Raw genomic sequence first — 13,775 nt, forward strand, 5'->3', positions numbered from 1 at the left:
GGGGGGGGTTTATAGGTAGAATAACAGATACCCGAGAGTGAGTTACAGGCTGCAATCTAATCGAGGGGTTTGGGGGGGGTTTATATGTAGAATAACAGATACCCGAGAGTGAGTTACAGGCTGCAATCTAATCGAGGGGTTTCGGGGGGGGGTTTATATGTAGAATAACAGATACCCGGGAGTGAGTTACAGGCTGCAATCTAATCGAGGGGTTCGGGGGGGGGGTTTATATGTAGAATAACAGATACCCGAGAGTGAGTTACAGGCTGCAATCTAATCGAGGGGTTTCGGGGGGGGTTTATATGTAGAATAACAGATACCCGGGAGTGAGTTACAGGCTGCAATCGAATCGTGGGGTTCGGGGGGGGTTTATAGGTAGAATAACAGATACCCGAGAGTGAGTTACAGGCTGCAATCTAATCGAGGGGTTTTGGGGGGGGTTTATATGTAGAATAACAGATACCCGAGAGTGAGTTACAGGCTGCAATCTAATCGAGGGGTTCGGGGGGGGTTTATATGTAGAATAACAGATACCCGGGAGTGAGTTACAGGCTGCAATCTAATCGAGGGGTTCGGGGGGGGGGTTTATATGTAGAATAACAGATACCCGAGAGTGAGTTACAGGCTGCAATCTAATCGAGGGGTTCGGGGGGTTTATATGTAGAATAACAGATACCCGGGAGTGAGTTACAGGCTGCAATCTAATCGAGGGGTTCGGGGGGGGTTTATATGTAGAATAACAGATACCCAAGAGTGAGTTACAGGCTGCAATCTAATCGAGGGGTTCGGGGGGGGTTTATATGTAGAATAACAGATACCCGGGAGTGAGTTACAGGCTGCAATCGAATCGTGGGGTTCGGGGGGGGTTTATAGGTAGAATAACAGATACCCGAGAGTGAGTTACAGGCTGCAATCTAATCGAGGGGTTTGGGGGGGGTTTATATGTAGAATAACAGATACCCGAGAGTGAGTTACAGGCTGCAATCTAATCGAGGGGTTCGGGGGGGGTTTATATGTAGAATAACAGATACCCGGGAGTGAGTTACAGGCTGCAATCTAATCGAGGGGTTCGGGGGGGGGTTTATATGTAGAATAACAGATACCCGAGAGTGAGTTACAGGCTGCAATCTAATCGAGGGGTTCGGGGGGGTTTATATGTAGAATAACAGATACCCGGGAGTGAGTTACAGGCTGCAATCTAATCGAGGGGTTCGGGGGGGGGGTTTATATGTAGAATAACAGATACCCGAGAGTGAGTTACAGGCTGCAATCTAATCGAGGGGTTCGGGGGGGGTTTATATGTAGAATAACAGATACCCGGGAGTGAGTTACAGGCTGCAATCGAATCGTGGGGTTCGGGGGGGGTTTATAGGTAGAATAACAGATACCCGAGAGTGAGTTACAGGCTGCAATCTAATCGAGGGGTTTGGGGGGGGTTTATATGTAGAATAACAGATACCCGAGAGTGAGTTACAGGCTGCAATCTAATCGAAGGGTTCGGGGGGGGGTTTATATGTAGAATAACAGATACCCGGGAGTGAGTTACAGGCTGCAATCTAATCGAGGGGTTCGGGGGGGGGTTTATATGTAGAATAACAGATACCCGAGAGTGAGTTACAGGCTGCAATCTAATCGAGGGGTTCGGGGGGGGTTTATATGTAGAATAACAGATACCCGGGAGTGAGTTACAGGCTGCAATCGAATCGTGGGGTTCGGGGGGGGTTTCTAGGTAGAATAACAGATACCCGAGAGTGAGTTACAGGCTGCAATCTAATCGAGGGGTTCGGGGAGGGTTTATATGTAGAATAACAGATACCCGGGAGTGAGTTACAGGCTGCAATCGAATCGTGGGGTTCCGGTGGGGTTTCTAGGTAGAATAACAGATACCCGGGAGTGAGTTACAGGCTGCAATCTAATCGAGGGGTTCGGGGGGGGTTTATATGTAGAATAACAGATACCCGGGAGTGAGTTACAGGCTGCAATCGAATCGTGGGGTTCCGGTGGGGTTTCTAGGTAGAATAACAGGTACCCGGGAGTGAGTTACAGGCTGCAATCGAATCATGGGGTTCGGGAGGGTGGTTTATATGTAGAATAACAGATACCCGGGAGTGAGTTACAGGCTAGAAGGCTGATGAGAGAGTGAATGGGGAGAGAGTAAGAGTAGGGTGCGGGGGGTGGGGGGGTGGGAATTACAGGTGGGGTAGGGGATAGGAGGAAGGGGAGGGAGGTACAGGATGAATGTTGTTTAGTGGACTGCATCCGTGTCTGGAAAATCTTCTCAGTGTGACGGGGGGCCACTGAGAGGGGGTCAGAGTGATGAAGAAGGGTAATTCAGGTTGGTGGAAATTGGGGATTGTGACATTGGAGAAAGAAGAGGTGGAAGTGGAGTGGGGAAGGGGAGGGATGGGTGCAGTTCAGAAGAGGCACAGAACAGCGAGCCACTGGGGACTGGGAATCTCAGTCTGTGGGGGGCTACAGTATATAATAACATAACTAATAGGTGCAGGAACAGGACATTTGTGTTTGACGGCCCCATTTAATTCCTGCTCTGATCCTGGCCTCAACTCCACTTCCCTGCCTGATCCCCATAACCCTTGACTCCTTTTTCATTCAAAAATCTGTCTATCTCCACCTTAAATACATTCTATGACCCAGCCTCCACAGCTCTCTGGGGCAGAGAATTCCACAGATTTACAACCCTCTGAAAGAAGAAATTCCTTCTCATCTCAGTTTTAAATGGGTGACCCCTTATTCTGAAACGATGCCCCCTAGTTCTAGATTCCCCCATGAGGGGAAACATCCTCTCTGCATCTACCCTGTCAAGCCCCCTCAGAATCTTATACATTTCAATAAGATCACCTTTAATCTGAACTCCAACCTGCTCAACCTTTCCTCCTAAGACAACCCCTTCACCTCGGTGAAAGGGGAAGCCGCACCTGTCTGTGATGGGGCACTGCAGCCCGTGGAGGATTGCGGGGGGGGGGAGGGTGCGAGGCGGAACAAGTAGAGGGATTGGCGGCCAATGAGTGAGCCTGGTGTAACAGGCATGTGAGGACGCGGCTGAACAAGTGACTGGGATCCCCAGCACCCGCTGGATGGACAGGGGGAGTAAGATCGGCCGACAACGCTATCTACAGGATAAACAAGGACACATGCAAAGGGTATCTGAAAGGGGCTTCACACAAGGAACGTCTGTTCCCATTCTCATTCTCTCTCTAGTTCTCTCTCATTGGCTGGAATTTTTGGCTTGCGGATGGGTTGCGGTGGGTGAGGGGTGTGTGGGTGAGGGTCGTGTGGGTGAGGAGTGCGTGGGTGAGGGTGTGTGGGTGAGGGGTGCGTGGCATGGGTGAGGTGCGTGGCGTGGGTGAGGGGTGCGTGGGTGAGGGGTGCGTGGGTGAGGGGTGCGTGGGTGAGGAGTGCGTGGGTGAGGGATGCGTGGGTGAGGGGTGCGTGGGTGAGGGGTGCGTGGGTGAGGGGTGCGTGGGTGAGGGGTGCGTGGGTGAGGGGTGCGTGGGTGAGGGGTGCGTGGGTGAGGAGTGCGTGGGTGAGGAGTGCGTGGGTGAGAGTTGTGTGGGTGAGGAGTGCGTGGCATGGGTGAGGGGTTTGTGGGTGAGGGGTGTGTGGGTGAGGGGTTTGTGGGTGAAGGGGTGTGTGGCTGAGGGGTGTGTGGGTGAGGGGTTTGTGGGTGAAGGGGTGTGTGGGTGAGGGCTGTGGGTGAGGGGTGCATGGCGTGGGTGAGGGGTTTGTGGGTGAGGGGTGTGTGGGTGAGGGGTTTGTGGGTGAGGGGTTTGTGGGTGAGGGTTGTGTGGGTGAGGGTTGTGTGGGTGAGGGGTACGTGGGTGAGGGGTTTGTGGGTGAGGTGTTTGTGGGTGAGGGGTGTGTGGCTGAGGGGTGTGTGGGTGAGAGGTGTGTGGGTGAGGGGTTTGTGGGTGAGGGGTGTGGGCGAGGGGTGCGTGGGCGAGGGGTGCGTGGGCGAGGTGCGTGGGCGAGGGCTGCGTGGGCGAGGGGTTTGTGGGCGAGGGGTGCGTGGGTGAGGGGTGCGTGGGTGAGGGGTGCGTGGGTGAGGGGTGCGTGGGTGAGGGGTGCGTGGGTGAGGGGTGCGTGGGTGAGGTGTGTGGGTGAGGGGTGCGTGGGTGAGGGGTGCGTGGGTGAGGGGTGCGTGGGTGAGGGGTGCGTGGGTGAGGGGTGCGTGGGTGAGGGGTGCGTGGGTGAGGGGTGTGTGGCGTGTTGGGGGTACGATGCACTGTGACATTCAGTTAACGGCCCCTATTAAACTAGTCAGCGCATTTGCCGGCCCCGTTAAATGGTGCGGGCCTGATGACATCATCGATGACTCATTTCCAGCAGCCTTGGCTATCAACCATCACATTCAAAGGTTGATGTCGGAGCGGGAAAGGCAGCAATCTGGAGGATTGTGCTGTTGCTGAAAATGATAAAAAATGAGTTCCCAGAGACAGAGGGCTGTACCCCACCATTCTGATGCCTCGCTACATCATCAGGTGGAGGGAGGAGGAGCACTCAGGGGGTGTCCTCCTCCCAGCTGATGAGCGGAAGAGATCTCCCCAAGAGATCAAAGGGCGTGGCTTAAAATTGCTGAGGAAGTCAGCAGCAGCGATGCTGTCAGGAGGACACGGGTATAGTGCAGGAAGAGATTCAATGATCTGATGCGATCAGGAAAGGTGAGTGCAAAGCCACACTCACCTTCACCCTGCTGTGCCTGTCACCACATCCCCATCACTCTGTCTTCCCAAGCCTTTCCTGCACATCATTCTTCTCACCAACATACCATCCAGGTCCACCCATCCCTCGCCCTCTATCTACATACCCACATCCCCACCTGACTAACCACCCCTCACACATAAGAACATAAGAAATAGGAGCAGGAGTCGGCCATGCGGCCCCTCGAGCCTGCTCCGCCATTTAGTACAATCATGGCTGATCCGATCATGGACTCAGCTCCACTTCCCTGCCCGCTCCCCATAACCCCTTAATCCCTTATCAGTTAAGAAACTGTCTATTTCTGTCGTAAATTTATTCAATGTCCCAGCTTCCACAGCTCTCTGAGGCAGCGAATTCCACAGATATACAACCCTCTGAGAGAAGAAATTTCTCCTCATCTCAGTTTTAAATGGGCAGCCCCTTATTCTAAGATCATGCCCCCTAGTTCTAGTCTCCCCCATTAGTGGAAACATCCTCTCTGCATCCACCTTGTCAAGCCCCTTCATAATCTTATATGTTTCGATAAGATCACCTCTCATTCTTCTGAATTCCAATGAGTAGACGCCCAACCTACTCAACCTTTCCTCATGTCAATCCCCTCATCCCCGGAATCAACCTAGTGAACCTTCTCTGAACTGTCTCCAAAGCAAGTATATCCTTTCGTAAATATGGACACGCACCCTCATCCCAATGCAATCATAGCAAGTAACACCACAGAGTGAGGCCATTGGCATTGGGACCCCACTCCCTCACAGTCACCCTCTACAGATGCAGCCCATACATTGCTTACGCTTATTCCATAACTCTCACTCAAACTTTTCTTCTTATTCTCCTTGCAGGAGAAAAAAGCCCACAACAACAGAGAGAGGGAGGGAAGCGGAGGTGGGACTCCAGTCTTCAGTAACGTGAGTGCAGCAGAGGAGATGGCCCCGGAGGTCTCGAGAGTTGCAGATCTGCTGGAGGTGGGAGAGGGAGAGAGGACGACCTCTCGGCCACCTGCTGACAGAATTACATCTCATACGGCCGAACGGCAGACAGCACTCACTCATATTGTAAAGTCCTGTCCCTGCAGTACAGACTCACACGAGGCACATGTTGAAGTCAAGGTCACTCGGGACCTGCACCTTTGTTACACAGCTCTCGAATGCCACACTTGCCTGAGACCTGTCTTTATATACCTGTGTGGGACAGGTATCCAGTGTCTCCTGCAAGTGCACCCCTGGTGGTAAGGTATGCTGGTGGTTACAGGTCATCTCTAGTTACAGTCATGTATAGCATGGTAAGATACAGTTGTGTACAGTAGTGTGAGATACATGACACATATGGTGACTGATGTCAGCAGCTAGTGAATGTTCATCATGTACGTAATGGTATCCTTGCCCGTTCTTCATATAACATTTCTAAGTCGTGTAGATGCAGCAAGCAGTTAGGAAGGATTTCAAGAGGATTTGAGTACAGGAGCAAGGATGTCTTACTACAGTTATACAGGGCCTTGGTGAGACCGCACGGAGTACTGTGTGCAGTTTTGGTCTCCTTACCTAAGAAAGGATATACTTGCCATAGAGGGAGTGCAGCGAAGGTTCACCAGACTGATTCCTGGGATGGCAGGACTGTTGTATGAGGAGAGATTGGGTTGACTAGGCCTGTATTCACTAGAGTTTAGAAGAATGAGAGGGGATCTCATTGAAACGTATAAAATTCTGACTGGGTTGGATAGACTAGATGCGGGGAGGATGTTTCCCCTGGCTGGGAAGTCTAGAACAAGGGGTCACAGTCTCAGGATACGGGGTAGGAAATTTAGGACCGAAATGAGGAGAAATGTTTTCACTCAGAGGGTGGTGAACCTGTGGAATTCTCTACCACAGAAGACTGTGAAGGCCAAGTCACTGAATATATTTAAGAGGGAGATAGATAGATTTCTAGACACAAAAGGCATCAAAGGGTATGGGGAAAAAGCGGGAATATGGTGTTGAGATAGAGGATCAGCCATGATCATATTGAATGGCGGGGCAGGATCGAAGGGCCGAATGGCCTACTACTGCTCCTGTTTTCTATGTTTCTATGTTCATCATGTCCAGAATGGTATCCTTACCCATTCTTCATATAACATTTCTAAGTCATCTCGAGCCCGCCCCCCCCCCCCGCCCCGTCCAGGTGGAGGAGGAAGGTGACCCCTGAGATGAGCCCCCAGTCCCTGAGGGCGCACTGTCACCAGACCCAAGCCCACCCAGCACCCGCGCAGAGACGCACACCTCAGTGGGTCCTGTGTGCGATACAGGCCGCACATTGCCACCTCTCCATGTACGTAATGTGCACGGGCCGCCAAGAACCAGCTTTGGCGATATGTCACACGCATCCCCGGGAGAGGGACATTCGGGAGATTTGGGCTATTTACCCAACTCTTGCCCAGTGAATGTCCTTCAAACTCTTACACCTGGTAAAAGCTGATGTCTAGCCTATTTTTTTTTTACCAGCATATGAGTTTTAAAACATAGAAAAATTAAATGTTGCTACTTATTTTACATTAAAAACCCTGCCTGTGAAGGTAAGTTTATTTTTAACACTATTAACACATTTTTTTTAAATTTCAAAAAAATAAATGTTTCTCTAAAACATTTAAATTAATGCAATTTCTATTAATTTAACAAAAGTGAAGTGTCTTTTTATTTATGTTTGTGTTGTATTTAATTTTAGGGGTATTGTCGTTGATAGTAATGGGAGCTGGGAGCCCCCACAGTATGAATGAGAATACTACATTGTGATTGGTGGTCCAGGCCCACGTGATCCCAGGATACACATACGCTCTCCGGGAAGGCATGTTCCTGCACACTATACTGCGAATCTAGGCCTCGGAGCGCAAACCTACGTTCCTCTGGGATCACCGGTCGGAGGCGTTGACCCGCAGGAAGCCTCCCAGTGCAATTTCCCCCCATTGTTTTGTCACATGGTGTATCTCACATCGTAAGTCAGCAAGAGCAGAAGATGTTGACAGGAACCTGTGTGATATATCTCTGGCTGGTCGACTGGATGGGCCCGAAGCTACCGCGGAGTTTGGGCAGTCGATCGAAAAAATCAATGGGCCGCTGCTGTCGGGTACTTTTCCCTCCCCGAGCCATGTTCAGCTCGGGGGGGGGATTTGAGCGGTGTTCGCTTCCGCCGGGAACGGCACGGTGGAGCCGCTGTAAAGGAGGGTTTCCAGCGGTGAGCTCTGCAGCGTGTGGGCCGCTGGAAAGGGACTACCACAGCGGCATTCACCGAGGGAAAGGTAGTTCTTTTCCCGGCAGTGCCCCCGCGAGGTTTTCGACGCAGAGCTCGAACGCAACACCGCTGGGGCCCTTGGGTAGGTAAAAAGTTTTATTACTTATTATTTTTATTTAATTTTCCAGCATCCACTGTATTTATCTTTTAATATAGTTTAATTAATTGTTTTGGCTCCATTAAACCTGCTGAGTGCTGCTCAGAGGTTTGCACATACCCTTGTACTTTTGTACAACTTTCAGGTCTGACTCTGTAGTTGGAGGCCTGTGGGCTGCAGAGATCTGCTTGGCAGGGTTCACCCTGAGGATGGGAGGGGTGTTGGGAGGGCGATACCTGGTCAGACGCAGGGCAGCCGCAGGAGATGACGTCGCTGTCAGCACCGTGCAGACAGGCAGCGGGCAAGGGAGGCAGCAGCCATGATTCATTCATTCTGTGCCAGACCAGTGTGCCCACCGACTTCACCGGCCCGAATTAGGATTGCGGTTGGCTGCTTGGGGACAAGGGATAGCCCCTGTCCACTTGGCTGCTCACTTCTGCGGAACCCCAGGACAGCGCCAGAGCATGCATACAATGCCGCTCATTGTGCCACCAGGTGCATCATCGAGCAGTGCATAGGCATCCTTAAGCAGAGGTTCCGGTGCCTGGACCGCTCTGGTGGCACCTTGCAGTACTCTCCTCAACGGGTCTCCATAATCATCATGGTCTGCTGCATGCTGCACATCATGGTCTGCTGCATGCTGCACAACCCGGCCATCATGAGGGGACAGCCGCTGGAGGTCGAGCCAGCAGTACCACCCGAGGAGGAGGAGGATCCCCGTCGCCCCAGAGCTAGGAGGCGTCAACCTATCGCCACCCTGGAAGTGCCGGGTGCAGACTGGCCAGCACCCTCCTGGGAGGGTGTGTCCTCACATATATGGAGGTGCCTGACACCTCCCCTGCAATCTCCCTCCATGCATTATGTACTGGTGGTCTTTCAGGTCTCCCCACGTCAGGAAACAGTATTCTTCTTCTGTCCTCCACACCATCCATCAGTGTCTCCAGCTCCATATCAGTGAACCTGTTGGCTCTCCTTGCACCTCTTACACCAGCCATCCTTCCAACCTCCTCCCCCCTCAGGAACTTGCTGCAAACCTCGGCCTTTACAAAGACCAGTGGGCAGCTGGCTCATTAGAAACCCTTACCTGCATGCTGAATTTCTCAGAGGTGATAACGCTCAAATCAAGACAGCCACACCGCTGAAAAACCCGCTTTGGAAGGGTTCATTAGTGCTGGAATCTATTTGTTCACTTTTGGAGCTGAATATGGGGTGGCCCAGGCATGAAAAAATTTCGGCGCTGATGGCCACAATAGGTGGGGGAACACCAGCTATCCAGCGGGACTGAATTTCGGGCCCGATGCCTGCTGCAGATCCCTGGAAGAAGCCTGAAGTGAAGAAGCTGAGGGCGCTGGTGACTTTGACAGCCGCTGGTAAGTCATGTCCACACGCTCCTCTGGGCTGAAGCTCTTGCTCCAGCAAGCTGCAAATGTCTGCGACGACCTGGCGCGATAGGCTGAGCTCCCTTTGGCACTGCTGCTCCGTCATGTTGAGGAAGCTCATCCTCTGCCTGTACACCCTGTGTTGGGGATATCACCTCCATCACGGTGCGGACGTATGCTGATGCCCTCTGACCTGTGGAGCATCAGGTGGTTGAGAAGGTTGGTGGTGGTGTTGCTACTTCTGCTGCTGGTGTTGGGGTTCATCGTGGTCCGATTCTGAGGGCGAGACTGTATAAGCGGCACCCATGCTGATGTAATAGATAGCAGGTCAAGTCGAGATCAGAGGAGCAATCTGTCAATGTTGTGGTACTGATTAGCAATGTGGGGAGACTGGCTTCTCAGGTTGCAGAAAAGATGTGTAACCTCTCGATACCTGAACCTGTGCAAAGTGGAGTTAGCAAATCCTGTCCCTTAGGCAAGTAATGAGGTGTCATGTGGGAGTATTTACGTGGATTTCCACGCTCGGCATTAACGGCCTCGTACAAGGGCCACTGAATTCCCACATCACATTGACAGATGAGGTTCCAGAACTGCAGGATTCCCGTGGTCACCCAGTAACAATCAAAAGCTCTGGCTCAAAATTACATGAAGGGTCTCACTTATAGACCTCAGTTGGTTCGCCCGTCTCTGCCATTCGAGTCCGCGGCGTGCTGGGAAACGCGCACGAGTTAAACGCGCGAGGCGGCCGGTTGATGGCGGGTTCCCGATGCGCTCGCAATGTCAGCCATTTTTACTGAGGTCCCGCCCCCAAACCCGCTCGCCCGGCAACGGGGAAATTCCAGCCAGTCTCTCTCGGACACAGGTGAAACGCAAAGCCGACTACAGCGGGTTTGGAGTGTATTGGCAAGAATGCACGGAGCATGGCAAATAAGGTTGGTGAGCTGCAGGCACAAGTTGCCACATGGGACTATGATATAGTGGGAATAACGGAGACCTGCAGGAATGGGAGAACAAGGAGGATGCAGTTAGCAGTAGTTTCAAAGATATCTTTGCAGCCCTGGAAAGAGATGATGTGCTTGAGGGTTCAAAGACACAATCTATTTGGTTAGTGCTAAGAAACAGAAGAGGAGCTGTCACTCTGCTGGGTGTATACCATAGACCAGTGTAATATATGCACCGTGTGAGTATGCTCACAGGTTTGTAGAGCTGCTGACCCGTCCGGACGGAATTCCTCATCGATGCCAAGCCCCGAAATCTCCCTCAGGAGCCGGCGCCTCACAACTTGAGCCTCCTCCGGGAAATCCCCTCCGTGCCTTTCAGTTCTGCGCAGAGGGGTTTCCTGTACGAGCTGCTCTTGCACACTCTCAACCTTGCCATCCTCGTCTGCCGTCCAGGCACGCCATGACGCACCATCTTGCCATCCAGAAGAGGCGGGGGTTCCCAATGGAGTGCTCACTACGCGGGAGTCCTCCCTTTATTTATCGGGGACTTGGCCTGGAAGGTGTTGCATGGGGCAGTCCCGTGCAATAAGTTTTTAGGTCGGTTCATGGGCTCCCAGGCCACCTGCAATTTCTGCGGTCTGGAGGAGTCCGTGTTCCATGTTTATGTAGAGTGTGCGAGGTTGCAGCCTCTCTTCCATTATTTGAAGGGGCTGCTCCTCAAATTCTGGTTGCACTTCAGCCCCATGCTCCTGATCTTTGGGCACCCTGTGCGGAGGGGAGCGGGCAGGTCAGAAGGCTTCCTCGTAGGACTGCTCCTGGGCATAGCCAAGGGGCCATCAGCCAGTCGAGGGGGGTCATTCAGCCTGACTGCCTGCCTCTCTTCCGCGGTTACATCCGAGCCAGGGTGTCCCTGGAGATGGAGCATGCGGTGTCCACCGGTACGCTCGCGGCCTTCCGCGAGAGGTGGGCGCCGGAGGGACAGGAGTGCATCATCACCCCCGGCAACCAAATTTTAATTTGAGTGTAAAATGTCTAAAGTTTACTTTGTTGGTTCTAATACCCCTTTTAAGAGGGCACGTGATTTATAGTTTATTTAAATTAGTTGTAGAGCTGTTGAGTTGGAATTTGCTTAGCCAGTCACGTGATGTTCACAAGACTCAATAAAACCCCAGCCAGTTGGGTTCAGGGGATCCACGATGAGGCAGATGGTTGTGAGCCTGGTGGATGAACTGGTAATGTGTACTGCGATTGTTAACCTTTTGTTAATAAACCAACTAGCTCTTAATAACAATGTGTTGCGATGAATTCTTAAACAAAGAATCCATGAAGCAAATACATGACACCCACAAATACTGGGAAGGAGGTAGCAGGCACATTTCAGAAAGATGTACAATCAATAAACAATGATAATGAGGACTTCAATTATCCTGATATAGATTGGGAGAAACTATGTCAATGGCAAAGAGGGGGAGGAATTCCTCAAAAGGGTAGAAGAGAACTTTATTGGTCAGTGGGTTCCAGCCCAACGAGGAAGGGAGAAGTCTGGGTCTGGGGCATGAAGTGGGGCAAGTGGAACATGTTTCAATGGGGGAACATTTGGGGAACAGTGATCACGATATCATCAGGTTTAAGAATAGTTATGGAAAATTACAAAGAACAATCAAACGTGATGATACTCAGCTGGAGGAGGGCTAATTTTAGAGTGTTGAAAGAGGATCTGGCCCAGGTGGATTGGAATCAAAGATTGACAAATGAAACAGTAAATGAGCAATGGGAGGACTTCAAAGAGGAGATGGTTTGGGTACAGACTAGACACATTCCACGAGGGAGAACAGGAAGGACATCCAAACCTAGAGCTCCCTGGATGACTAAAGATATAGGGCTAGAACCTCCACTTTTGAGCTTATCACCCAAAAATGGGCATTATTTCCGGCGTGGGCATTAAAAAAGGATTTTCCGATCGCCGGCTTCTCGCCCATTCTCAAAACACCTAGTTTACATTTTTGAAAATGGGCGTTACCGCGAGCGATATCAAATGGTCGGTAGCGTTAAATTTTTTTCACCTTCTGCTGTAAAGTGTGGCCGTCCTTAGCAACGGCATGGCAACACTCGATTCCCATGATTCAGGAGGTCAAGGGTCATCATGACATGAGCAGAAGAGGAGACAGAGAGAGAGGGAGCTGAGAGGGACTGAAAGCGTGTGTGGCTGTGGTGTGTGCTTGTCTGACTGTTGTAGGAGGCACAGCGGAGCTTCACCAGCAGCAAAAAGCTTACTAAGCACCAGGAACATAGTTGGCACCGAGTTATTGTCCAACAAATAAGATATAACATGGAAGGGATGGAGGAGGCCCTGGAACTGGTAGCCAGGAACACTGGTGGCAGAGGGCTCCCAGTGGTCCCAGAGCGCAGCATTGCACCCCAACGTGTTACACCCCCATTGCCAACCACGCATGAGAACCAGCAGCAACATCTTGCTTCTGGCTCGGAGCACGTTCCCACCTCGGGACTCTCCTCTCCCGCATCTGTCCAAGTAGCACTTCGGCCGTCACCCCCCCCCCCCCCCACCCCACACACAATGAAGCATCACCTGAGGAGCTCCTCGGCCAGGTGACTTGGAGTCAGGAGGGGAAGGGGTAGAGGTGGGGGGGGTGCGGGGGGAAGGGTTGGTTTTAACAGAAATACTGATGATTTCAGACTAATGTTCGGTTTAAATGTTTTTTATTTAACAAAACCTTGTTACGTATTGACTCAGATAGCTGCACCGTTACATGCTGGTGATTCCTTAACATCAAAGGGTATAATGACACTTAGCCTCAATCAACTTAAACGTTAACTGTCACCAAGGTGATGCCCACCATTGATGTATGACCTGCACACCCAGCAGTGTGTCAGCCTTATAAATACCACCAACGTTCTTTCAGGCAAAGCAATCATTGATGAGCTCCTGACGTCAGGCTCTTGCAGTTATCATGCCACCATGGGCCCTTTCATGTGGTCTACAGGGGGGGGCGGGGGCATGGTTTCAGTGTCAGCCTGATTGTCTGGGCTGATGTCAGCGTCTGCCTTCTCGACCTCCTCTTCCTCTCTCTGGTGAGATGGACTGTCAGACTCATCAGGCAATTCTTGTCCCCTCATGATAGCCCCAAGTTGTGTAGCATGGAGCACACCACCTGCTCAGGGTGGTATTGGAGCTCGCCTCCTGAGTGGTCCAGGTATCTAAAGCGCTGCTTTAGCACTCCAATGGTTTTCTCCATGATATTGCAAGTTGCTCTGTGGCTCTCGTTGTATCACCTCTCGGCTTCGGTGTGGGTGTCACGCAGATGGGTGGGGTCATCAGCCAGGTGGCGAGGCCATATCCTTTGTCCCCAAGCATCTAGCATT

This window comes from Pristiophorus japonicus, chromosome 18 (assembly GCF_044704955.1).
Source record: "Pristiophorus japonicus isolate sPriJap1 chromosome 18, sPriJap1.hap1, whole genome shotgun sequence".
NCBI lineage: Eukaryota > Metazoa > Chordata > Chondrichthyes > Pristiophoridae > Pristiophorus > Pristiophorus japonicus.